The sequence below is a fragment of the Myxocyprinus asiaticus genome, chromosome 36 (assembly GCF_019703515.2).
Source record: "Myxocyprinus asiaticus isolate MX2 ecotype Aquarium Trade chromosome 36, UBuf_Myxa_2, whole genome shotgun sequence".
NCBI lineage: Eukaryota > Metazoa > Chordata > Actinopteri > Cypriniformes > Catostomidae > Myxocyprinus > Myxocyprinus asiaticus.
In genome coordinates, this window is record NC_059379.1 from 33,831,531 (window position 1) to 33,856,984 (window position 25,454).

At 38.1% G+C, this 25,454-nt stretch overlaps 1 protein-coding gene across 1 annotated transcript in view; it reads right to left on the bottom strand.

Moving 5' to 3' along the window:
* Positions 1-22,716, bottom strand: part of pcdh15b (protocadherin-related 15b) — a 423,399-nt gene extending 400,683 nt beyond the window's left edge. Inside the window, exon 1 of the mRNA XM_051673714.1 lies at positions 22,601-22,716. The gene's annotated coding sequence lies outside the window, so the exon portion shown is untranslated. The remainder of the gene's footprint in view (positions 1-22,600) is intronic.
* Positions 22,717-25,454: the final 2,738 nt, after the last annotated feature.

The window sequence follows — 25,454 nt, forward strand, 5'->3', positions numbered from 1 at the left end:
GTATTTTGTTGCAGTGTATAATGGGGCAAAGATTACCCTCTCTCTCACCTTTCTGTCAAGCCATTACATTATAAATCTAGCTGCATATAGCATGCACACTCAAGGGACGAGCATCCCTGCTACAGTGTGCATCAGCCGGATGCAGTTTCAGTCTCCTCCCCCTTAGATCAGGACATTCATGCTACTCATACAAGAGGCGCTGACCGCACAGAGAAATGCCAGTTTCGGAGTTTGTAGTTATTTACATGATCTGCTTCCGTATTATTTGAACTTTAATAAAGCTATAATGCATTATATATAACTGCATTTAAGATGCATTGCCAGGATGTTTCCTTTAAAGAGCTCTGGCTCTGCTTATTCCACAACAAGTGTGCTTCTGTATTTACTTATTTGGTATTTTTTTTATAATTCCCTCAAATTTTGCTTTCTACATCACCTGAAGCTGTTTGAAAGTTTAGAGTGCATCTGGACTGTGAGCCGTGTAATTCTTCCTCTCCTCAGTCAGGCGCAAACTGCAGTGCTGCTCTCACACATCATCATTAGTTTAATGTGATCTCATGTTACGTTAAATGAGATCAAACGACTATTCAACAACTACAATTTTTGTCAACCATTTTTTATTGTCGACGTTGTTGATAACGTCAACTAATCGCTAGTGTGAAAGCACCCTTAATAATGGATTTACTATAGTAATATTGTAGTAACCTTGAGTGTAATAACATGGTTAATTTTGTGGTTACTACAAACACCATGGTTAAACTATGTTTTCTGTAGTGAAACCTTGGTTAACTTAAAGGGAATGTCAGACTAATTAAATATATAACAGGTGATTTTGAATTCTGCAATCAGAACTGAGAAATAAATAATAACATCCAACAGTTATATACCTTAAAAAAAGCTCTTCCTTAAATAACTTCAATGTAGTTAGCTACTTTTGTTAGTAATTTGTAGTGTAGCCAACTACTTTTTAAAAGAGTAGCTAGACTGTAGTGGTCCATGAGGGAAATATGTAAATCAATATTGAATAAACTCAATAAAAGATTTCAGTAGATTTAATGTAAAGGATAGGGCTGGGCAATACATTGAATACCCACGATATAGTCGCGATGATTTTGCTGACGATGTAAAATTCCACAATATCGTGAATACTGCAATGATTTTAATGAGTCTTTTATTTGGCCATTAAGTTTCATAAGAGTGCTGTAACATTGGTGTCCAAGGAGTGGAAGAGGAAGAGGAGACACAGGAGTGGATTCTTTCAATCCTTTAATTCTAAATGCTGGAGTGGAACAAACGATAGAGCTAACATCACAAAATAACAAAACAGGGAAACACTTCATCAACGTGCAAACTTAACTCAACGCAACACTTCAAGGACTGACAAATGACTGAACAAAACTAGAGGGTATTTATACACTGAAAACTAATGAGGGAATGGAAGGCAGATGAGGATGATGATGATGAACAGATGGAAGTGATTAGGGCAGTGAATTCTGGGAAACGTAGTGCAGGGGAAAACTTCAAAATAAGAGTCCATGAAGAAAATGAGGGAGACAGACTGTGACATTACCCCCCTTTAAAGGGCGACTCCTGGCACCCAACGACGGATGAGGAGGGTATGATGATGCAGAAGACGAAGGATCCGAGGAGGATGATCAGGGCTTCAGGGCTGGTAAAGGATCCGGGGGCCTGGGAGGCAGCCACAGGGCAGGGACTGGGTCAGGAGGCCTGGGAGGCAGCCACAGGGCAGGGACTGGGTCAGGAGGCGGAACCGCTGGAGGAGAAGTCTCTGGGGAAGCAGGTGGAGCCGTGGAAGGCTCGAGGGACAGAGCCATGGAAGGTGGAGCCGTGGAAGACTCTGGGCTTAGAACCGTGGAAGGCTCTGCGGGCAGAGCCGTGGAAGGCAGAGTCAAGGAAGGTGGAGTCATAGAAGGCGGTGGAAGGCTCGGGGCCGAGAGCCGCGGTAGAGAGTACAGGTTGAGACTGGGGATCGACCTCTGCGGTTGAGAGCTTGGGTAGAGACTGGGGAATGACCTCCATGGTCGTGAACACTGGCAGAGACTGGGGAATGACCTCTGCAGTCGAGAGCTCGGGTAGAGACCGGGGAATGACCTCCGTGGTCGTGAGCACTGGCAGAGACTGGGGAACGGTCAGCTCCATGACTCATGTGGGTCTGGACAAGTGGGAAAGGAGGATTAGAGGGATCGCTGGAGTAGAGGTGGACGTTTGGAAGAGCAGGTAAATATATCCGTATTCTTTGTGGGTCAGTCCTTCTGTAACTTTGGTGTCCAAGGAGTGGAAGAGGAAGAGGAAGAGAAGAGACGCTGGAGTGGATGGAGACAGACTGTGTGACAAGTGCATCAGTGTACTGATGCACTTGTCACACAGTCTGTCTAATCTAATTTGTCACACAGTCTGTCTAATCTAATTTCACAATCCTTCAGGGCTTTATAATTAATCAAAATAACATCAAAATAGAGATATGATCATATGTGATTATTTAACTGCCAAAGGCTGCGATTAAAGACAAATAAACATGGTCTGTGTGAGCTTCAGAATGAACCGGCGGTGCGCTGATTTGTGCTCTCTTGCGAGTGCGGCGGGGCTCATGGGCTCATGTTTTTAGTGCAGTTCATCTGCTTTGTGATGTACTGCTGGTTCAAGCATTACAGCAATTCAAAAACATTAGTGACCGCTATTACATTTTTATACAAATCTACAAACACGGAACCGTAGAGTTTGACAGCAGTTCACAAGATGCGAAACTCATAACTGTCAAACAAACATGGCCATTTCTGTTTTATAATAAAAGCTCCTGGTGAAGGTGAAATAAACATGACTGCATGCAGTGTCAAAATAAAAAAACCCAGTTAAGTTGAAGTAAATAGGACAGAAACATTAATTATCTTAAAAATCCAAAAATAATATGAATCCAGTATTATATTATAATAAACTTGACTGGATTCCACAGTAATAATTTAGTACTAGGCAATATTCATCTGTTTTCCAAGAAATAATTGAAGTAGTTTTTGCACACCTTGTTCATTCACGAAGAAAATTTTTTTTTACTGTTTAAAAAGTAAATTTGGAGTCATTAAACTGATATTGTTTATCCTGTAGTTCTGAAAAGTAATATGTGATAACTGTACCTCCCTGGGCTTTACTGTTATCCAGGGGTGTACGAAGTCACGAATTACAAATACTCGTTACTGTAACCGAGTAGTTTTAAAAATTATATACTTTTACTTGAGTACATTTTAAATGCTGTATCTGTACTTTTACTACACTATTTTCCCTCTGTCTGTGTTCGCTACTTCACTGTCCCATCAAATCAAATCACGCATAGAAAACTTGAACTGCTATTAACTTAACTGCTATTAATCATAGATGTGGAGGATTCTTCAAGCATTGGCACAACAACTGAACATCCACTGCTGCACCTGAAAGGGCTTTTCACAGTGACGGCCAATTGCTTGATCGTGTCATGTGAGTTTAGCTTGCTCAAGCCAGTTGAGATATCAGCGTTAATACTCACTCTAATTTGAAGAAGCATATCAAGGTAAATTTCCTATTTCTGCTTACTAGATTATCTGTATCTACAACGTAACCTGTAAATTACCTATCACTGAGATTATTGGGCTGCTGTGAGAGATTTATACAATGTTAGAAATAGGGCTGGGCGATCTCGATATTTATCAGAAAAAAAAATCCTCTATATCGATCAAACTCGAGTAATTTTCAATATTTTTAGCCTATGTTCTACATTTAGACCAGTGGTGCTCATTACATTGATAATAAACAATGGTTGATCTCGATAAAATATAAAAGATTGTTTGACTGGCAAGCGGCTTATGTGTGTGCGCTTTACATGCGCGTGTGCTCCACTAATGCGCCTAAACGGTCAAATACACTTCAACATTTCACCAAAATGCTTGTCTTGGCGAGGCATTAATGTAAACAGAGTCAGTTATGTTGAAAATTGTGCATCATGCATTAGAATGAACACAACTATGTCTGGGCTTAAAAAGATACAAGAAAGTAACAAGAACCAAACAATGCGGAACATTGTCTCTCAAAAGGAATACAATGTGAGCCCCCAGAGGCAAACTGGCCATCAGGAGAACCGAGAATTTTCCTGATTATATACCAGGACCGTGATAAACTGAAGGGGGCCATGAAACGGTGCCACGTTATGACGAAGGGGGCTGCGATGTGCAGAAGGGGACAGCGAAACGCAAGTGGGACACATACTCAACAAATATATATATATATATATATGTATAAATATTACAAGCCCACGCACAAAGCGAGTCACAGCGACACCGGCAAAAGTGGTAATGATTCTGAAGGTGTCGGAAAAACCAGTAAGGAGACTGTCTGAACATTTTGTTAATTTATAGAGAGAAATGCACATTAGGATTGTGCCGACAGATGATGATTTCGGGGATCGACAATGGTCAGAGTAATCGGCAATAGCTGATGCTTTTGATTATGTCAAGACGATATTTGGCTCATTTTCCCATTAATGTATTAAATTATTTATATTATCAAATTAATATTACAAATAATTTGCCCCTAGACACACAGACATGCACTTAAAGAAACACACTTTATTATATTATTTAGAACAGATGATAGAAAAGCCATCTATGCGCATGTATGACATGCTGTTTGTGAAGGCGTGAAGTCTCATGGAACACGCGCATGTAAAAGGTTCTCACACTGTTTTTGTCTACTGATATTTTTTATTTTTTTTTGCAAGAACAGTATCGTCTAAGAGTGCTGCAAATGACCTCAGACATCTCAGCTCAGGAGGTACTTTGAGTTCAGTTTGCTTTATTTCCACAGAGCAGTTCATTGTGACCACAACTCTGCAGCCTTTAATCTGTGATTAAAACATAAAATACAAAAACACGTTCACCTCGAACCATGATTTATATCTCAGCGATTATTATCATCACTATAAATATTATTTTTACATTTATAATTGTTTTTATGTCTTCATTTGTGTAAGTATTATTATTTATTTATTGTTTTTTAAATAAATTAATTTAATATTCAATGCAAAATCACTAAAGCAAGAATATTCATCGATCCCTCAGCCCTGGGGTTGCCGATGTAATTGTATATTGCGATATATATATCGTGAAGGAGGGAACAAAACAAATTTATTTACATACATGATGCATTTTCCTGGACAACAAAATACCCGACCGGTTGAGAATGCACAGATGAAGTAGGTTCTTTGCCAGAGAGATGTTGCCCTTCACAACTGTTGTAAAGCCATCTTTCAAAAAGTTGAACAAAACACATTTTAATTGCACTTAATTTTTTTTTTTTTTTGTTTCATTAGAAGTTTTAGTTAAAATAAATACAAAATAAAAGTTAAAAGTTTGAAATCAAGGCTTTATTGTGTAGGCTCAACCCTAACCCTGCTTAACGAAAATTACCCCATTGTACCACCTAGCGTCCAACCAGCGGTAATACATCATTGTTCCTGTAGAGATTTTTTTTTTTTTCTGCGACCAACCGACCAATCAAACATTGGTCGACCAAGACTCTTCTCATCGACTAACATTTGGTCGACTATTAGGGGGCAAACCTAATAGTGAATACTTATGTACATGTGATTTTTTTTTAGTTTTTTATTTTTAATAAATTTGCAAAGATTTCAAACAAACTTCTTTCACGTTGTCATTATGGGGTATTTTTTGTAGAATTTTGAGGAAAATAATGAAATAAGGGTGTAACATAACAAAATGTGGAAAAAGTGAAGTGCTATGAATACTTTCCGGATGCACTGTATATCTATATCTATCTATCTATATATATATATATACACATATATATACACACACACACACATGCACACACAGACTCTACCGGTCAAAAGTTTTGAAACACTTAGTCTATTATAATTTTTTTTTTTTTTTTCACATTTTAGAATAATAGTAAAGTCATCAAAACTATGGAATAACATAAATGGAACTGTGGGAATTATGTTGTGACTAAACAAAATCCAAAATAAATCAAAACTGTGTTATATTTTAGTATCTTCAAAGTAGTCACCCTTTGCCTAGAATTTGCAGACATGTACTCTTGACATTTTCTCAACCAACTTCTTGAGGTATCACCCTGGGATGCTTTTTAAACAGTATTGAAGGAGTTCCCATCTATGTTGGGCACTTATTGGCTGCTTTTCTTTATTATTTGGTCCAAGTCATCAATTTCAAAAACTTTTTTTTTAATTATTAAATTTTAGTTTTATAATGAAATAAATTAATATGGTGGCACAACTATATTTTTGTCTACAAAACTAATTTCAAAAATTTAAGCATACGCCTTCAGATCAAAAGATTTTTAAGATAATGAGAAACATTTCAGTCAAGTGTTTCAAAACTTTTGACCGGTAGTGTGTGTGTGTGTGTATATATATATATATAGATATATATTTAGGCACCTGGCATCCAGTTATACAGGTTAGTAGGTAAATTGATAAAAAAAAAAAAAAAGATATAATAATAATTGTCATTTGATCACTTTTGTTATTTGTTGTCATTTTGAATAATTTTTTTGAGGAGGCTTACCTCTACCGACGGGCCACCACTTGTAGTTTAAATGAAAAATGAAAATTCTCTCATCATTTACTCACCCTCCTGGCATGCCAGATGTGTATGATTTTCTTCTGCAGAACACAAATGAAGATTTTAAGAAGAATATTTCAGCTCTGTAGCTGAACAAGTACAAAGTACAATACAATGGTGCCAAAAGCTAAATATTTTGAAACTCCAAAATCCACATAAAGGCATCATAAAAGTAATTCATATGACTCCAGTGGTTAAATCCATGTGTTCAGACACAATATTATAGATGTGGTTGAGAAACAGATTGATACTGAAGTCATTTTTTATCATAGAGTCTCCTCCTTGCCCAGTATGCACAAATAATGAGAATCACCAAAAATAGAAGGAGAAAGTGAAAGTGAAGGAAAAAAAGACTTAAATATTGATCTGTTTCTCACTCTCACCTATCATATAGCTTCAGAGGATACGGATTTAACTGCCAGCGTTGTCTGGAGTACTTTTATGTTGCCCTTATGTGGATTTTACGCTTAATGTTGGCACCCATTCACTTGCATTGTACAGACTTACAGAGCTGAGATATTCTTCTAAAAATCTTTGTTTGTGTTCAGCAGAAGAAATAAAGTCATACACATATGGGATGGCATGAGGGTGAGTAAATGATGAGAGAATTTTCATTTTTGGGTGAACTAACCCTTTAACTACTTTAAATTATGAGTAGCTTTTAGCTTGGGAAGCTACAGTTGTAATATGGCTTCCCCAACACTGCTACATTGCTCTTCCCATTAGTTTAAGGGAATAGTTTACCCCAAAAATGAAAATTCTGTTATTGTGTGTTCATCATGTCATTCTTGAAAAATTTAAAACATGCATCCCAAGTGTTTTGAAGCCATAATCTGAAATAATTTGAATTTATATTATTTTTTTTTTTTCTTTGGAGCTTGATATTTGTGGTCACCATTAGGGTTAATGAACTTTAATGAATTTTTTAAACGTTAATGAATGTAAAAGAGCTACTGTATGTGAAGATTCTCCTTCTGTGCTCCATGAAAGATAGAAAGTCATACGGGTTAGGAATGACATGAGGGTGAGTAAATAGTCACATAATTTATATTTTGGATGAACTGTTACTTTAAGCACTGGTCTTGCCAAGCGTGTTTTACTGTCCATTAGGTGAGTGGCCGAAATTAAGCCTTTACTATCTTCGGTGTGTGGTTTTCTGCCTCAGCAAGAGTATTTTCTCAGAATCATGACTTATTCTGTGAGTACAAATGTCTATTTGCCACACAATCAGTGATGCTTTTTGAGCTGTCATCCACTTTAAAGTAAAAACTATTTTGCATATAAATGGTGAAAAACTATTAAATTTTATTTATATATTTAAATTATTTATTCAAATAAGACATTTTAAGACATATACATAAGAGCCAAGGTACTGGCTCATGTACATTTCCTGAGATGAATGGCCAAAATACGGGGTAAAAATTAATAAAATGAATTGACTTATCATCTGAGATTGCCACAAAAGAAGGTTGAGTGAGTTATCATTCTGTGACTAACAGTGTAAAATAAGCAGGGTACGTGCCTTTGTGTGTGTAAGTGAGCTTCCTCTCAAACACAAGGTGAATTGATTAATTCCTTGCTTTGTGTATTTCCAGGAAGAATTCCTGGGACAATTTCCTAAGATGTTTCAGTAATGCTAAAACTGGGGAAGAAATATGTAATCTATGAAAATGCCTCATATCGTAGCATCAAACTGACCGGAAAGGAACCCGAACTTCATGCATAAAATATTTTGAAAACCCATCTCTGCAAACTAATTAATGCTTTTATTTTTATTTAATTATTATTATAAATTATATATTTTTTTACTGATCCACAGTTATTGATCACCTAAGTGAGGACCTTAATAACTTAAACTTGTCTGGGAGTGTATGCACTGTCCCTAAAAAAAGACCTTAATCAATCCTGCCGATTCATTAGATCCATGTGTCGCATGTTGCTGTATGCGGACCGTTTTATTTTCAGACCATTTTTATCTCAAACCACATGAGCATGTGCACAGAATCATGGAGGGTTTATGACTTCTGATTATATGAGCACACCACCCGAGCACATTACAGTAAAATAATACATTGCGGTGCAATAATGCATGCAAAGGCTTAAAAGATGCATTCAGATCTTAAGTGATTACATGCTTGAACACAATGTCATTTAAAGGGAGTCAACATATTTAAATTCCAGCATTATTTAATCACCTGCATAATGTTCCAAACCCAAATGCTGTTATTTGTTCATGTGCCATGTTCTAAATCTTCTGAGGCCATACAATAACTTTGTGTGAAGAACAGGCCGAAATGCAAGTCTTTATTCACTCAGAATCTTCCCCTCAAAAATCTTGTTCGCAATTATGTTTAAATTATAAAATTGCGCTCTTCAATGTGTCATGCAAGGTTTACCATCATTGGTTCCACATGGGTCATAAGCCCCTGTTTGAAATGTGGAATGGGCAATGAGACTTGAGTGTTTAAGCGAAAGACATGATTTTCAGCAAACAAAAACAAAAACTTTTCTCTCTGTTCCTCACAGAAAGCGAATATAGCGCATAAGGAGTCCTTTCATATTTGACTTTTGATATTTTTTGCCCTTTTTGGAGCTTGGCAGCAAAGTCACTATTCACTGTAATTGTACAGTAAGTAAAAGAGCAGGGTGAACATCCTTCAAAATGCATCCTTTTGCATTCCACTGAAGAAAGAAAGTCATAAGCAGGGATGCAAATTCATGAGGGGCAAAAAAGGGGATTTTTTTATTTTTTATATTGAAGAAGCTAAAAAGCACCAATTCCAGCTATTTGAATGATTCAAGTATAATAGCCTAACAATAATAATTTTGAGTTTCAATAATGTCAGTTTCAATAATGTCCTTTCATCACTGTAAAGCATATTTCACATCAGTTAAATCAAGTACCGCTTTGCCCTCTACATGACAACCAATGCAAAAAGTGTTGGGCCTCATGTATTCAGATAGAAGACAAAGGCAGGCCTAACAGTCATAAAAAACATTCCTCAAGCCCCCTCCTTCTAAGTCATAAATCTTACTGATAAAATCGCGCCAAAATCAAACAAAGGGAGTCCTAAACAGACTACAGATCCATGAAGCCTTGCCCACTAAAGGATCGAGCACTCAACTCCTATTGGATGAGGCACACAACAGAACGTCCCTCAAACATGACATCATCAGGACTTCAAATAATTCTGAAATGCTTCCAAAGTTGCTTCCGGCTACTTCGTTCACCGAATACGGACGTAGCTTTTTGCTGCTCTCCGGTGTAACCTCGTGGCATAAGGAAGTAATGTCCGACTTGAAACTGTAGCCATACAATCTCCATCTCGCTGGACGAGTTGAGATTACTCTGTGTTCAACCAAACACTCTAACGGATCCGAAGGAGACCGCCGAGCAATTCGCATCTTCATCCGTTGGCCTACAGAAGTGAAGAGATTAAAGATTTCTCTTCCATCTTCAATCAAGTCGACATTTCTGAGTTCTCCGCCAGCCCGCCGAGAATCAACAGCCGTACCGCCTTCTGAGAATCAACAGCCGTACCGGCCGCCGACAGCGCGAGGAAACGGCTCTAGTCATCGCACGAGCCTCAAGAAACCGGGTCAAAGTTAAAGGACGGAGGAAAACACATTCTACCTGTGTCCTCATGCGATTCAAGTAAGAGGTTTACGTCTGGGCAGAGATAGAATATTATAGCGTGTTATTCTTGTGTTTCAAGGTTTTTGCTTGTACAGTTTACGGACCGCCATGTCCGCTAATTATTAATACTCAGGGTATTAATTATCACGAATTTGTTTTGCTGTATTGTAGTCCAACCAAATTGGACTGTTGTGCATTTTCGCCATCGCGGGTGAGACAGCAACTGAGTTCATCCATTAAAGAGTCAAATAACAAGGGACTTTTACGAGCCCCGCTCGTAAAACCGCGTCTCTGAGTGATGAACACGGCTGCTTCATCTCCAGCTATCGCGAAATCAGCTTTCGGGCTGTCACTTAATCATCTCTCTCTATCTCTCTCTCTCTCTCTCTCACTAACCACACTGACACACACACACACACACACACTGTCACACACACACCTTGTGTTATAGGATTATTTTTTATTTCCATATCTAATCATATCACTGTTTAGTTTGTAGTTGTAAGTCGGAAGTTTATTGACTGCATTGTATTAATTATTAATTGATATTACTGCATAAATAAACTGTTTATATTACAAAGAGAAGTGTTTTGGTTTGTTTTGCATACGCCTGTGTCGTGCTGACGGGATGTCAGTGCTCGGATTCAAACCTTCATTCATTGTTTTTTATTCGAAAATCGATATTCTTCGGATGTCGATTTTCCTAAGAAAACAATCTAATATTGAGACTGTTTTAATATTCGGTTATTAGCCCCTGATTTCAGGGTGGTGCCCCGTCAATGTTAATCCTTATTAATATTCTATTGATTTTTGATAATTGATAATTATCTTTGATTGAATTAGAATGATCAATAAGCTAGTGTTAATTTTAATGTTTCTTCGATGTTAACAATTGATAAGTGTTGATTTTAAAGGATTAAAAAAAAAGCTAACATTGATTCTCATCAATGTTCTATTGATTTTAATAATTAATAATTATCTTTGAAAATTATTAATTATTGCTAAAAACCAAACTTGCTCCTAAACATAGCACACTACGTTTACTGGAGCCCCATATGAGGTTTTAATGAGTTAGATCCAATTAATTAATTTAAATATTGATTAATAACTACAGAAATAATTATTAATTATTTCTGATAGTAACACTGATCTAAACAACCAGTAAAGCCCTACAAAAGCGTCACAAAGGGGCGATTTTACGAGCTTGCCACACAAGAAAGTGGGAGGTATGCACAATACACATTGAAAACATGTATTTGGAAGAGAGAAAAAAAAAATGTCAATTCCTTTGATTGCAGAAAGTAAAAAAGAGGACTCGTTTATGTAAAAGCTACACTATGTAACTTTTGGCCCTCTAAGAGTTGAAGCATAAAACTGCAAGTTACTTGCGGAGGAACATTGTTTTGGTAATTATGTCAGTTGGGCTTCAGTTCTACTCTTCTGCACGGATGAATCTGATGCTTTGAGGAGTACTGGTGTAACCATGGATACAGATGACCAACTTATCAGAGCAAATGTCACTAACAACAACAAAACTAGCCCCCTTCCCTCAAAAACAAAAAATAAATAAATACATAAATAAATACATAAATAAATAACAAAAGGAAGAAAAAGATGGATATATAAAAAACTATGTCTTATTAGCAGGCAAGTAGCATATCTTCTACTGTTGTTTTTACTTATTGAAAACAATTGTTTTAAAATAATGTTACAAAAGTTAGGCAACGATGACATTAGACATAACAATTGTTAGTCATATCAGATAAAGTAAAAAGGTGGTAACTATTATAACTTAATAAGTAGGCAAATAGACTAAGGTAGTAAATGGTATAGAGATTATTACCAGAATATTTTTTTTCCATAGCCTTTCCTCGAAAATGAAATCAAGCACTGCAGTACCACATTCCATAATAAAATGCCCCATTAGAGTGTCTAACGCTATCTAACGAACTACTGCGCTAAGAGAGCTACCTGCCTAACTATCGGTCCAATAAAAATATCTTACATGTCGAGCAAGAAAAGCCTTAAGTGAGTCATAAGTTTAAATGCTTTAAGATCTCAGTTGTCGCCACCTCTGAAAAAGCCAAGCCGATGTTGATTCAAGTTTTATTATTACAGGCTCTGATGCTTTCCCTTTTTGCTTGCAGACTCTTCTCAGTTCTTGGTTTCTTCATTTTGAAAACGGGTGATTCCCCAGAGGGTTGCCTTTCTGAATGATCCATGGTCAATGTTGCTCATTTGTTGTGGCTACAAACTACACATCACACATATCGTGCTGTATAGATGGACCTTCTTTTCTTTATTTACTGACATGATGTAAACACGCACGGACGACAGATGGAAGTATGCAATTTCCTGCCAACTCCGTCCCGACAGGGGGCACCAAGCTCAACTGCATTTAGACTGACAAAATTTGACATGTGAATAAAGATTTCTGCCAGACATTCTTTTTTTACGTGCAATAATCCTCTTTTAATTATCCAAAATAGGTTTTTGGAAGATCAAATTATCCATTCAAAATGCCCTTCAAAATGCCCTTGGCTCAAAAACGGGCGGCACGTGCAAGTGAACGAAGAACATGCCCCTCTCATTTAGTCAGTCGGTCATTCATTTTGTTTATGAATGAGAAGTTTCACGAGTGCTGCTTCTTCAGAACCCTTCACTCTATTCCTGTCAGACGCAGGATCACTGTCCAATCCAAGCGCGCGATTGGACGTAGCTGTAACCAATCAAGCGATCTACCTTGTTAGGTCCGCAAGTGCCATGCACACAATTGGTCACTGCTGTAATCAATCAAGAGGTAGTCCGAAACCCACTCACCCGCCACCAAAAACAAAAACTCTTCACGCAGAGCCGTATCACAATGGTGACCAAATTTGGTTTCAGAACGGCGAATTTCATCAAAAGGTGAGGAGTTTGCATCCCTGTATAAGTCTGGAACAACATGTGGGTGAATAAATGATGACAGACTTTTCATTTTTGCCTGAATTATTTCTTGAAATGTATGTGAACATTTAAATATTAAATAAAAGTAGCTATAAATCAATTCTAATCTGACAGCTAACTTACTGGATGTCCACAAGCTGAAATGTATTTAGACTAAGAAAAACCTGAAGTCCTTTAAGCCTTGACAAAATTTAACCAAAGAGCAAATGCACAGTCACAAGGGGCTCTGTCAGAGGGACTGATGGTCTACCCCCATAAGAGGGCCAGAACTCCTGCCTCTCACATTTTGTCCCCTCCAGGTTTTTCCAACCCCGGTCTGAGAGCCCTGGCAGGTCACTTCAGATGTGTCAAAGTGTGAGGGCAGTAACTTGCTTAAATGACTGGCGTCCTGTTGCTCTGACCCCCCATCATCAGCAAATGCTTTGAGAGACTAATCAGAGATTACATCTGCTCTGTGCTGCCTCCCTCACTGGACTCACTGCAGTTTGCTTACCGCAACAACCGCTCCACTGATGAAAAATGAACACATATGTGAGAATGCTGTTTGTAGACTACAGCTCAGCATTCAACACCATAGTGCCCTGCAAGCTTGATGAGAAACTCCAGGCTCTGGGCTTAAACAGCTCGCTGTGCAGCTGGATCTTGGACTTCCTGTCAAGCAGACACCAGGTGGTTAGAATGGGCAGCAACATCTCCTCATCACTGACCGTCAACACTGGAGCCCCACAGGGCTGTGTTCTTAGCCCACTCCTGTATTCCCTGTACACACATGACTGTGTGGCAACACATAGCTCCAATGCCATCATTAAGTTTGCTGATGATTTGACGGTGGTAGGTCTGATCACTGACAATGATGAATCAGCCTACAGAGAGGAGGTGCACAATCTGACACGCTGATGTCAGGAGCACAACCTCTCCCTCAACGTCAGTAAAACCAAGGAGCTTGTGGTGGACTTCAGGAGAAAAGACAGAGAACACAGTCCCATCACCATCAATGGAACACCAGTGGAGAGGCAGCAGCTACAAGTTCCTCGGTGTCCACAACACAGAGGAACTCACATGGTCAGTCCACACTAAGGCCGTTGTGAAGAAGGCTCATCAGCGCCTCTTCTTCCTGAGATGGCTGAGGAAGTTTGGAATGAACCACCAAATCCTCAAACGGTTCTACACCAGCACTGTAGAGAGCATCCTGACTGGCTGCATCACTGCTTAGTACGGCAACAGCACCGCCCACAACCGCAAAGCCCTGCAAAGGGTGGTGCGAACTGCCAGACACATCATCGGAGGTGAGCTTCCCTCCCTCCAGGACATATACACCAGGCGGTGTGTGAAAAAAGCTCGGAGGATCAGAGACTCCAGCCACCCGAGCCATGGGCTGTTCTCACTGCTACCATCAGGCAGGCGGTATCGCAGCATCAGGACCCGCACCAGCCAACTCCATGACAGCTTCTTCCCAAGCAATCAGACTTTTGAACTCTTGATCGCTCACGATCAATATACATCAGCACTGCACTTTATTAATCTTATTTCTCACACTGGACTGTTATAAATTATATTCTCTCTTAACAATACTGGCAACTGACTATCAACTGACAGCCTGTATGTCAATACAGCACAATACAACATACTGTATATTTTATATATTCTTTTTTTTTAATTGTACGTATTCTACATGTATTCTATATTGTGTGTATTGTATACTGTACATTGTATATTATTATTGTATATTGTGTTGTGTAATTATGTGTATATTAGATATGTAAATTGTGTTGTGTAAATCTGATGTTTATTGTAAATTGGTATATGTCTCATCACTATGACTGCGGTGTTGCTCGGAACTGCACCCAAGACTTTCACCCACTGTTGCACTTGTGTATATGGTTGAGTGACAATAAAGTGATTTGATTTGATCTGAACTAACTAAAAGCTGCAATGCAACTAGGGTTGCCACTTTTAAAGGACACCCTCTCTAGAGTTGTTGACCCGGGATGTGGTACGAATGGGAGGGATGCTTGTATTCTGATGGTTTTAATTTGGTTTTAACGGTTAGGGTTAGTGCGTAAGTCCTCACGCAACTAAGGTGGATTTCACACTGGGCACGTTTGCTTGTTCCCGGTGTCCTCCACAGCGTTGGTCTGGTTTCAGACTACTCATGATTCTGTCAAACCCCGGTGCTTTTCTGTCATCAACTTGCATCATCACAAACATGCACATGATGGAGAAAACTACGCAGGTCGCTATATTTGTGTGTATTTTCTATTAATTTGGTGTCATTATGCACACCAGAGTGCATGGCACTTGCGCCTCTGTGCGTCCCATTAGAGGTTGACCGATAGTGGATTTTGCCGATATGATAACTAAAGTGGTGGGAAAGGCCGATAACTGATTAATCGGCCAATAGTTTTTAAAATCCATTTTTAGAATGTCAAAAAAATATATATATTCTTTCCTTACAATGACAGGCACAGAGTCCTTAATTAATAAAATCTCAGATGCAGTTTATTATTCAACCAAAATCCCCCCAAAAAATGAAGATTTGGTGCATGATGCGGGACTTTTAAGGATAAACAAACCTGAAATACACCGGGGACTCTTATTTTCAATAGGGATGGGCACGAGTACTCGGGTACTCAGATATGGCAGCAATGATCGATCATGAAAACGATGATCGATGGTGATCATGCATGATGTGGCTTCTCATTTAATTCGAAATTCAGTGACAATTACCTGAAAACACAAACGTGTCAAAGAGGGAGCTTATTTTTAAGTTTGAGATTGATTATGTTGTGATTTTGAGGAGTACATTGATTGTTAGAGACGTCTCCAACCAAACTGGTATATGATGCTGTAATGCTCTCGTTACGATAATCAAAAGAGTGTAATTAACCGTGTTTTGAACACCTGTCTCTGCAAAACGTTTGCTAAATACGTTTTATTATCATTTAATGTAAAAACTTTGACTCGTTAATGGATGTTATTTAATAAAAGTGAATGTTTATCACTGAATGTAAACCTCCCTGCCCTGGGTGATGTAACACACACCTGCATCTCGACGAAATGGGAGTTGAAGATTTCCGCATGAGTTTCCAAGTTAGAAGTCTGACAGTGTCATTCCATTGCACTTTCCCCATTTGAACGGTGGAAATTCCAACTCTCCGAGTTGAATGGAACACTTCATGAATCATCACAGAACAACAATACGGCGCATCGCGGCATTCCCCGCCGGAGCAAACACTTGGGGAGACACACACACACCAGGCATGTAGCAGTGGACTCACTGCACTAAAGCAGCGCATATACAGCAGGTGAGTGTTTCAAACAGCTAGACAGAGCTCAGCTAAATGGAACAGAATGCAGCGTCTTCAAAACTGAACTTCAACTTAACACACATTAAAAACACGATGGTTATGGCATCTCCTGTCTAAAATTAATGGTAACCTGAAGGAAGAACAGACAGACATGCACATTCTTTCACTGAGTTGGGCAGCAAATCTTCACATAATGACAAAATATGATGCATTATATTTTGATTATGCAATCTTTTGTACCAGATTATTTTATAACAGCCTATAAAAATGAATAGACGATACATTGGAACAAGACGCAATTCAGCAGCCAAAGATGTTTGTTAGGCATGTTATTATATATACAGTTATGTACATGTCATTGCCCCGAATACTCAACGAGTACTCGAGTAGACAAAATGCCCATCTCTAATTTTAAAATGAAGAAATGATGAAAAAACTATCGGCACAGATTTTTGCCGATAACGATAGACCCAAAAAACAACTATAGGCACCAATTAATCGGTAAAACTGATATATCGGTCTACCTCTACGTCGCATGGTGTAATTCAGCAGATATGCATGTCCAGGAGAAGACGACTATATCTGATGCTTAGAAAAGATCTTTTTTGAGGACATAGCTGGTTGTATGCTCGCTCATGCACATACTGTATATAAAATGCACCTCACCTCTTCTGTGTACCACAACGTTCACCTGCCACTCATGATGCACGTGTGTGTTTGTTTTTGAACAACTGATGTCATCATGCTTAAATCAGCAAAAATGCATGCACAATTCATTTTACTTCCTGAACAAGTGCGGACCCGAGTACAGGTTGCTTTCTCACTCATGCAAACCATGCCACGGTTCCATTGCAACTAAGCTCAGATCACCTCCTACAGGTAGTCTTGATTTTAACCCTACTGCACTTTTTCCTACACTGTTTACAGGGTTCGCACAAGGTCCTTAGGTGCTTAAAGTGTTTGAATTTAGTTCTGAGAAATTTAAGCACTGGAATACCAAGAAAATCACCTTGTTTTGTTGAAAAGTGCTTGAGATTAAAACGAACCATTTATTCCGTGTAATAAGTGTCCATCAAAGATGAGATCCCACACTCCACTTTCATTGAATAATATGCCTTTTAATATCCTCCCTGTTCTTTACAGTCAGATAAAAGAATTAAAACTATATATTCATTTTAATCCCAAATAGCACGGATGTGCTAAAAAACCGAAGCTGTGTCCGAAATCGCCACTTATCCACTATATAATGCACTATATTGTGTGTCGGCCATTTTGTAGTGGTGTCTGAATTCGTTCCCTACATTTGTTCACTCATTCTTACCCACAATGCAATCTGATTTTGAGTGTACAGTAAATGTACACTTGTCAACGCTATCTTGCCCATAATCCAACGTGGGAGGACTGACGTGCAGGGAGAGAGAGAGCGAGTGGGTAGGCGAGAAAGTGAGGGAGCGCGAGAGACGCCAGTTCACAGCTTCATTTCATTCCTGCCATGTTTTATTTCACGCTGGCTGTAGTGTTTTACTTTGACACATCAAAACTTGATTAAACATAATCAGATATAGCAATCCAAAATCATACAGATAAATTGGACAATTTATGATTTATTAATATAGACAAAATATTTTATGTTTTTTTATTTTTTTATTTTGCCATTAAAATGCAAATTGATTTCTTTCTTCACTAATTCACTGAGGTGATATTATTGTTAACTTAGAAGACTGCGCACAGTGGAAATTATTGAAATAGTCAGCTATCACGTAGGTGTTCGTCCAATAATCAATGGATGTTGTTCTTAATAACTTTAGTACTGTATTACAGTCGCATGAGGGCACTATGCACAAATGTCATGTCTTCTCAGTGCTCAAATGCTGCTGAGTTTGGATGGGAGAGTGTCAAGATGGTAAAATAATAAAAATAAATACAATAATGTACGCTTGTACAAAAGTTTTTATTCTTGTTGGCAGTTTTTAGCAGTTTTAATATTTTAATCATTATGGAAATATATATTAACTGGTTAAACATGACAAAAAGAATGAAGATTTATTGTATATACAATTGTAAAGAATAACAAGTATAATTATTGTTGTTATTATGATTGTTATTGTCCTACATGCAAGAAAAACGCATATATGTAATGAAGTTGTTTCTGCGTCAGCTCCAGCGCTCTCTCCGACACTCTGTGTACACGTCAGCGTCCGAATTCACTTATTTCATTCACAACTTGCCTGATATAGGGCACTCACAGTGATTAAGAATTTACATGTTTCCATTGATCATGGTATAAATATTGGGGGGGTTACCTCCCCCTATCCCCCCTGGAATCTACACCCCTGATCTTTAATTACAGTGAAAGGAATATGAGAAACATTAATTATTCAAACTCTGAAGATTTATATTGTGTATTAAAGAACTTTATTTTGATGAGAAATTGTGCACTTTGCGCAAACATTTTACAAAAAATAAGCACAATTTTCTGCCGTACTTTGTCATTTAAGTGTTATCATATCGAATCGAGATAATATCGACTCGTGAACCTTGTATCTTATACCGAACCGAATCGTCCCATCCCTAATGAGAAGCTTGTAGCTTGGCAAGCTCCAGTTTTAAAGTACCTTCCTCAACACTGGTGTCAAATGACATTTCTTTCCAATGACAGGCTTGCTTTATCCCACAAGCCCTCTGTGGAGCTTAGACCAGGTGGCCAAGATGAATTGGAGGGATGAACGTCCCCAAGTGTCTGATTACAGAGGCCCCATTTGATGAGGGTGCTCCAGCTAAATGAGCATTTACTATGGTTGCCTAAGAACAGGATAAATCCTATTAGCCAATGTCTTTAATGAGACAGCCAGAGACAGTGAAACAATGATGGGCAGCCTAGCAATGAATCAACCCACACAAAGCAAGATGGGTGGGGAGGGTGCACAGAAACATACAGAATCTCAGGCATGTAGGGCATAACTCAAATTCAACAGATGCTTGGCTTTTGGCCACATTGGAAATTTAAAAATAACCAATATGAATTAAAAAAAATCATGTTAGAAATACAGAAATATTATCGCTCTGCACTCTCCCGTCTCTGGTGCACAAATATCAAAAAGCCTGCTGGACTGCATGCTCCAGAGATAGCGCGACACTCAATGCAGATACACAGATGCGCGTGTCAGATGAGAAGAAAATTTAGCGTTTATGAAGTGTCGAACGCAAGATGAATGTCACTGAATGTCACTGACACTTTCAGTGCTGGAAAAACCCTGTCCATGTCTCTTCAATTCTCTCAGTCTCACTTGAAGCCCTGCCTGCTGATAGATATTCATACGCTGTGCACATGGATATTTACATATTGCGATATACACAATATAGCAAAATCTCTATCGATTGACACTTTATATCTAAGGGCAGATCTAGAAATCTTTTTATGGGGTGGCAAGGGGGTGGCATGCAGTTTATGAAGCAAGCGCCCATGCATAGTTCTTATGGATTAAGGTACCAAGCTTCATTGCAACAAGTACTAGTTCATTAATTGGAGTCACAATAAAATTATAAATGTCCATGAATGTGTGATACAACTGCATTACAAAGACAATGTCTATTAAACACGTCTCAACCCATAACTGACAGCGATGTATCTAATAATCATTCAGTGAATACTTAGAAACAACTGTGAAATTCATCTTTTACCTCTTTTTTCCACGTATTTGTCCATGTGGTTATTGTTGTTGAGGAAATAAGCTCGAGAGAGCCCAAACACTCTACACGCGCTGCAATAGTAGGTAGGCGATTGGTCGATGCTGTGATTGGAGGCTGCTGTAAACAATCATGGGATTGGTTGCTGCTGTAATCAGTCAGTGGGTCTGTAGTCATTTGTGAATTCAGTGAGAGTTTAGGCAGTTTGACATGAATAAATCCCAACACAATGTCAAAATCAATGATAATATACTTGCATTTATATGTAATACATTTGGATACTTATGCTGGAGTGGCAGATGCGGTGGCAATGCTTTTTCTTAGGATGACATTTGCCACCCCATACCACTCCGGTAGATCCGCCCGTTTATATCGTCATCACGGTATACATTGTCTTATCGCCCAGCCCTAATACCACCTGCACGTGTCTATTTCTGTAAATATTTTAAAAGGGTAAACATGACCTAATTGTAATATAGACCCACAGGGTGACTCACGGTGACCTAACCTGTTGCATAGAAACAGACACCATCATTCACAACACAGGAGCTGAGAAACATGTGGAGGGGTGAATAATTAATGAGTATGGGAGGGGCAGAAGCCATTCATGTGGATGACCAGCAGCATATAGGAACTAACAATATTGTGTTTACCTTTAATTTGGTAACATCTACAAGTAGCCTAACTGATCAGCTGGTTTTAAGTCAAAAATACGATTTACTATGACTGAATCAACAGGGCAACACAAACGTCATTTTATAAGGTCAGGTCAGGAAAAACAACTAATTAAAGTAATACATACTGTATAGGCACAAATCACAAACTTTTTACAGTGTAGGCAGGATTTCATTTGGGTGAAGATGTTTTTCTTTTAAGAATGTTGATAGTTTATTCTTCTGAAATCAGAATGTCTAAAAGAAAACATAGAAGGAATAATTTAAAGGGATAGTCCACCCCAAAATGAAAATTCTCTCATCACTTCTGTTGTTTTTAAATGTGCTCTATAAATAAAAGGTTGACTTGACTTACTCACCCTCATGTAATGCCAGATTTGCGTGACTTTTTTCTTCTGCAGAATACAAATGAAGATTTTCAGAACAATACCTCTGCTTTTTATTTCCATACAATGCAAGTGAATGGTGACCAAAATTTAGAAGCACCAAAGGCACATGAAGGCAGCATAAAAATAACCATAAGACTCCAGTGGTTTAATCCATGTTTTTAGAAGCATTCTTTGTGCATATTGGCACCTAATGGGCAGGGAGGAGAATTTATAGTAAAAAAGGACTTAAATGATGACCTCTTTCTCACCCACACCTATCGTATCGCTTGTGAAAATATAGATTTAACCACTGGAGTCTTATGAATGACTTTTATGTCACCTTTATATGATTTTTGAGCTTCAAAACTTTGGTACCCATTCACTTCCATTGCATGGACCTACAGAGCTGAAATATTCTTCTAAAAATCTTTGTGTTCAGCAGATGAAAGAAAGTCCTACACATCTAGGATGGCATGAGGGTAAGTAAATGATGAGAGAATTTTCATTTTTGGGTGAATTATCCCTTTAAATTGCTGGTATTGGGATAGTAGCATGATACACTGTGAAGAGTGGAATCATGCATGGAGCTATTTCTACCTGATTTAAAAATTGCTTTCATTGGTGTAACCTAATGTAGTAACAATATTTCTCGACAAAATATAGTTAGCGTACTACAATTATTGTTACTGTAAAACTGTGCCAAGTTGTCACCAATGTCATTAAAAAAGAACATTTAAAATGACAGTTTTTTTTTCTTTACTGTAGTAAAACAGTATTAAAATAGTGTTTACCATTGTACTTGTAATTCATTTTTATTTTATTTATTATTTTATTTTATTGGTAAAGGGTGGTCCAACGATTGAATGCAATGAAGTCAAACCCTCCATGTCTCGTAACGTCATGCCTCAACATTTTAAAGAGTCTAAATTGGTGATACGACATCTGAATAAGTGATTTGATCTATTTCTATGTCACTTTCGTTTAAATGAATTAAAAACGTGGAGGCAACAGATTGCGGGAAATGTGCGGCGTAATAGGATGAACACACGGTAATCCCGAGTCCTGTTGAAGCATTCCTCGTGTCAGGCAGAGAAACTGTGTCAGGTATTAGTTGTGGCTTTTTTTTTTTTCTTTCATCAGTACATATTTCAAATGCGAGTATGCGTTCTGTGCGCAATTCACAACACTTCCCCGGCGCAGCACGCGCAAACAACCGACAGCAAGCCTGCGCGTGTTTGTCTTCACGCGACACAATTCACCTCGCATACAAACCGAGCGCCAAAATGTGATTCTAATCTGCCGACCCCAAGAAATAACCCTTCACTTATTCACTCACCCGTTTATCCAGAGACCTGCCAACCACTGGAATAACAATCCAAATATGTAGTCGCGTTGCGATCAAAATCTCGCCAACTTTTCTTCACGCGCAGCGATTCAATGAGCGACTTACCGCGTGAGTTGTAAAGCCATGCAAATCCTCCACAGACGGCTGGTGAGTATCACAAACTACTCCTCAATGTACTGAACACATCCCGAGCTCTCGGCTATTCGAGCTCTGCTGCCCTCTGTCTTCAATTCACTCCCGTGGACAGCGTAGATTCCCACGCAGCGTGAAGATTTCACGAAGTTCGGTGGCAATGCAACATCCAGCGCGTTGATAAGTTTAATATTCCTATATGTGGTCTACGCTGCAGTGGACATCGATGTTTCACAGGACGAATGAATTTAAATGAGTGACATTACACCTGCCGTGGCGTGGGAATAGCCTAATCTCATTACAGCGTGGAGATGCCACACTCGGGCATTTAATTTAGCTGATTACGTGGACGCGCAAAAAGACACGGGCTGAAGACCTGAAATCTAATGTATTGAAGAGCGCGGTTGATCCACCGCAAAAGGTTGTGAGCAGTAGAACTGATCCGGACTGTAACATTCCTGGTGGAAATTGATGTCTAGAGATGATCCAAATCTTTAAGACATTGAGAGACTTGGGAGGGGCTGCTCTGGGGGTATAAATATAGCCCATGGGTTAAACGTAGATCTGTATTAAGGCAGGGGAATGCTATCAGTCCATCTGTTCCCTGAGTGGGATTACATTAAATCCTATTCAGCCACAGTATTAAGAAAACCATCCACCAAGAGGCCATGTAGCAAGGAGAAAGGAAATTTATAAGCTGTGTGAGATACAGGAAACAAGCAAACTTCAGGACAGTGGTGTTAAGAGGATACAAGATCAGTCAAAACTGTTTTGAGTGACTGAATAGACCATATTACACTTAAGATTTAGCCCTGGAAAGTGTGTGTGTGTGTGTGTGTCTATCACACGGGTGTTTATGTTGTTTGTTTAGGCATTACATAATCAAGAGCAGATGTTCAGTGATTTCACAATTTTTATTAGGCATAATAGGTGATTTAAAATAAACATGTTCATATTGTGATGCACTTCTCAATTTAAGCTTTGATGATAGGACTGCTGCTTACTGACCATGCAATGTAAAACATGGTAACCTGCAATTGTTACCTTAAAAACAAGGGAGAAGCAGCCACGGGGGACGTGGGTGACACATTTTTATCGGCATTGATGTTGATCTAAATGAATAATCTAGAAATGAGGAACACACAAGCGAGAGTTATTTATCGTCATATCATTCTTGATTGGCAGCATTATGTAAAATGCAAAAGACAATCCTTCTTTTAAGCACACAGTGGAAGTGGAGTTTATATCAGCTCTTCATTAAGTTATGCTTTTTACATTATGTTTGTGAGGTAATAGTTTGATCAGTTGTGTTAAATATGTAAAGCTATTTTTAATATCAGCTCCTGTTTTTACCTCTGTGTTGGTGTGCAGTCGACAAACTGTAGGAAAAAAGATTGATCCTCTGTGTTCATTTTACTGAAGTGAATAGATATGTAGACATGCTTTTTAAACATGAAAACAAACAGACGTTATTGAAAGTCATTATAATTATTATAAGAATATTATTGTTGTCTTTTGATAAAAGTCATGCTCAGTAGTTTACAAACTGTAGGGAAATGATAGATTTGCTTTGTTCTTATAATGCTTAAAACATCTGCTAAAGTCTCTTTGTAGGTCTGTAGGCATACAAATTTTAAAGGATTAAAATGTTCGTTTGATCGTTGATTCAGTGACTAACTCATTTCACACAAGACACTCATTTGTCATCACCTTCTGGCATCACCAGAAATGGTCACTGAATCATTAAATGGATCTGAACGAATGTTGGTGAACGTAGTCAAAACACTCGAGCCACTTGGATATATTTAAATCCCACAATGCACAAGCACAGAGTAAAAAATAAAAATTGTTTGTCATTATTGTAACTGATTAAATAATTTATTCAGGACCAGCTTGTGCTCATTCTTTTATTGTAATGTGTGAAACAGAAGCAAGTGCTCCACAAGATGCCCCTTTTATTTCAGCTAATTTTGCTAAATTTTGCAATTATTTTGCAATACTTGAATCTTTAAAATACTACAAATATTAAAAGTAAATAATATGTATATATTAATATAATACTTTATATATATATATATATATATATATATATATATATATATATATATATATATATATATTGTAATATATTAATACTGCATTGTAAGTGTTGGGTCTGTGCGAGCCATCTACTCACACTTTTAAAATATCTGCTACGCCCCTGCTTAAAGGGATAATTCACCCAGAAAATTCTCTCATCATTTACTCACCCTCATGCCATCCCAGATATGTATGACTTTCTTTCTTCTGCAGAACACAAATTAAGATTTTTAGATGAATATTTCAGCTCTTTGGGTCCTCAAAATGCAAGTGAATTGTGACCAAAATTTTGAAGCTTCAAAAGCACATAAAGGCAGCATAAAAGTAATCCATATGACTCCAGTGGTTAAATCCATGTCTTCCAGAGTGATATGATAGGTGTGTGTGAGAAACAGATCAATATTTAAGTCATTTCTTAATATAAATCTCCACTTTCACTTTCACATTCTTCTTCTTGTGTTTTTGGCAATTCACATTCTTTGTGCATATTGCCACCTACTGAGCAGGGAGGAGAATTTCTAGTAAAAAAGGACTTAAATATTGATCTGTTTTTTACCCACACCTATTATTTTGCTTCTGAAGATATGGATTACTTTTATGCTGCCTTTATGTGCTTTTTGGAGCTTCAAACTTT